This window comes from Histoplasma capsulatum, genomic scaffold, assembly GCF_000149585.1.
Source record: "Histoplasma capsulatum NAm1 scaffold_2 genomic scaffold, whole genome shotgun sequence".
Taxonomy (NCBI): Eukaryota; Fungi; Ascomycota; class Eurotiomycetes; order Onygenales; family Ajellomycetaceae; genus Histoplasma; species Histoplasma mississippiense.
Window position 1 is genome coordinate 3,406,651 of NW_001813981.1, and position 3,582 is coordinate 3,410,232.

Here is a 3,582-nt window from a genome sequence, read left to right on the forward strand (position 1 = left end):
TGGGGCCGGGGCCTGGGCAATATGCCCGGCCGTTATGGCAATGTTTAGTTGGTGAATCTGTAGTGAAGCGACAGATGAGTGCAGAATCGAACAAAGTTCAGTTTGTCGCGGTGGTAGCCGCAGAAGCAGACATGCTGGGACGCCGTTGGGATTTGACTGGGGAGACGTTGGTTTGGCCATGAGGAGGAGGATTCAGAGCGAAATTCTTGTTGATGGACGCGTTTCTCATGGGCTGCAGAGGCATGGGCGAGGGCTGCAGGCGATTGGGATGATTCAAAGCGACAGGTTGATTGTTGGGAGGCTGAGTCACCGACGGGGGTGGAAGATGAGAAGTAGGCCCGATGTCCTGGTAGATATGCAAGGGCGGGGGTTGACGCGTCGAAGCCATCGCGAAAGGGGCGATGGCGGGGCCTACAAAAGACAAAACGGCAGAGGGATGGAGATTTGACGCGTAAAAATGGCGGATATGGTGATGCTGGGGGTGGGGAGATCGGTTGGGGAACGAGTTGGGAGATGGGGATGTCGAGTTTGAGGCAGAGAATGGGATCGGGTTGTGGGAAGGGCAAGCTTGATCTGCACTAGCGGGGATGTGGCTGTTGTTGGAGCAGCTGAAGCGAGTTTAGTTAGTAGCGAGGGTCAAGGTGCGAAGCAAAGCATGCGAGGGAATTGGAGCAGAACGAGTGCGGGAATCGGGACAGGGGATGGGTAATTGAGGATGGAGGATGATGGAGAGGAAAGAGATGGAGGATGGAGGGAGAAGGGAGATGGGAGAAGGGAGAAGATGGGTGACGGATGACGGATGGTGGATTTTGATGGTTTGAGGGGAAGCCTTGGAACGGACCACCCAGACACACAAGTTACCCACCAGCAGCCTTGAAACGAGCAGGGAAGACTTGCAAGATAGCCCCAGATACGGTCGGGCTGATCACAGCACCCCGGGCCGGATGTCCTCAACAATCGCGACAAGAAAACGGAATTGCAGAGGCAGAGCAGAGGCAGAGCAGAGGCAGAGAAGCAGAGAATCTGGAGATAGAGAACTCATCCATCCCATCCATCCACAACTGCAATGCAAGATGGATGAATCTCCAAAAATACCACGATACGGCGTAACTTACACCGCAAGTCTGGCGGTTGACCAGACGCGTCATGACGGTACGTGTAAGTATTAATACGCCATGCACCCCATGCACTTCAAAAGCAGGCAAAGTCAGTAGTTAGTTGTTAACTGGGGTGCATAGATCGATGATGGAGATATTTCCCTCAATTCCTTGATTTTTACATCTATTCTCTATCTTCCTCAATGAGCTATTGGTACTCCGTACAGAATATGGCTTGAGTTGAGTTGGACAGCACCAAACAAGGCAGAGTAACCAGCCACATCCATCCCTCGCTGCCGGAAACGTCCACTCTCCGGACAACTGGAACATTTATCGCCCAATTAAGAGATCCTGCAAACGCGAGGTCGCTAGCATGGGATTTCCTTATTCGGTTGAGCGATTAAATCCTGTGTGTACGACTTACGATAAAATGAATGATAAAAATAAATAATAATAAAACACTAGTGAAGATGGGCCGGCGAGACTTGATTCCTGACGAGCTGCTAGTCGACGCTGCCGTGCTATTTCGTGATGAAAATCCAATGGTCAGTCCTTGAGAAGATCTGTGAAAAGGGTCCTTGGATGTGCGAAGGGGTGGTAGAAGTGACGGTATCACACCCACATGCTACGTAGGAACGGGTTCGGTGACAAAAAGGTGTTTCAGCTGGGAAAGAAGGTAACTAAACTGAACATTAGAATGCAATATTGTGGCGGACGTAAAGCTTGCGAAAACAGAATTTTCTACCACCCCCGGAAAAATATTAACAAAAAACCACTGCAAAAATAACCAAAATATCCATGTATCTTTAGAATCATTCAAATATCATCCAATTCATTCAAATACACACGTTTATCATCAAATCTGTCAATATACCTCCCCAGCTCAGTGAATTTACCACCAATGAGATTGTACATCTTTTAAATGATGATTACATATCTGCTCAAATTATGCAGATCATTAAGTGTCATCTGATCATTGTATATCAAATTCAACAAAATATTCACTGCTTTGAAACTGCTAGAAGTTCTCATTCCACATGAGGTGTAAAGTCAAAGATCACTCTAAATATTTTATCAGATTTGAAGGATTTTTTTGAAACATATTCAATTGTATATTGTAATAAGACTGTCTGCTTTATAAAGAATGAATTTGATGTTGATATTCATTTTTGATTGATATCTAAATTGTTGAAGAAACTGAATTTGACACAGTAAAAAATAATTATTTATTACAATTATCATTTATAACATTTATTACTTTATCAATTTTATTTGATATAAATTGAATCTATGATCAATCAATATAATAAAAAATTTCAAATTGAATAATATATTTAAATTATTCAATATCAATTTAAATAATTTATTTTTTTAAATGAGAGTGCTATGAATGAATGTACTACAAATCAATGATATAAATGATTAAATAAAAAAATTTTTTATTATATTAAAAAATTTTATAAACAATCTCACAGATGATTAATTTTATCTGCAATAAATATTAATGAATATTTTAATTATAATATATATTAGAGATTGTGATATATATAATAATAATAATCATCTATGATTTTCATTTCATCTCTTATTACTTTTCAGAGCTTCTGCTTCTATCTTTTTTACAGAGAGCTTTCATTTCTATCTTCTCTATAGAGCCTCTGTTCTTTCTCTTGTATGTGATCACTTCTTCTATAAAAGTTGATCTCTGTAAACAATCACTGTATATATATAGAGGCGTACGCCCATCTCTTATTTTTTAGAGAATCAGACATGTTTATACTCGTAATTTGACCTCTATATAGCGGCACACGCTACAAAGATTCTATAATATAAAAAGATTTAATAAATTTATATATATTCAGATATTGCTCAAATGTCAATGAAATTATCATTATTTAATGATGAACAATTGCTCTTTTCATTATTCACAAACATTGTAAAATCTTTATAGAGAAGCTGATATTGAATTTTTATTCTTATCTTCATATTTTTCTGATTATAATTCTATAAAGAAGTCATTTCACATATTGAAAGAATGAATTAGAAGATATAGATGTCAGTTAAAAAATCAATTTAATAAAAATTTTAAAATCTTCTTACATCATACAATTGAAAATTTTATGAAAAAAAAAATGTAAAAGAATATTTCAGATCTGTTTATATAAAATAATATTGTAGTATCTTTTGTGCCGGTTAGCGGGGCGCCCAGCCCGCCGAGCGCGCTCGCCATTGGTCCGCCGCGCGCGCGAGGCCCGATGCGGCAGCACCGTTGCCGTTTCGGGGATGGCCGCGCCCTCGCCGCTTTTGCGCCTTCTCACGCCGCTTCAACGGACGCCGCGATCTATAAAAACCCGTCGCGCGCCCCCTCGCAACGGCCACACACTCCCTCCTTCCTTCTTCTTCATTTCTCTTTCTCTCTCCGCCCTCGCTCTGGCTCTGGCTCTGGGGGCTCGCGCTTCGCGTGCAACTGCCCCCTTTCTCCGGT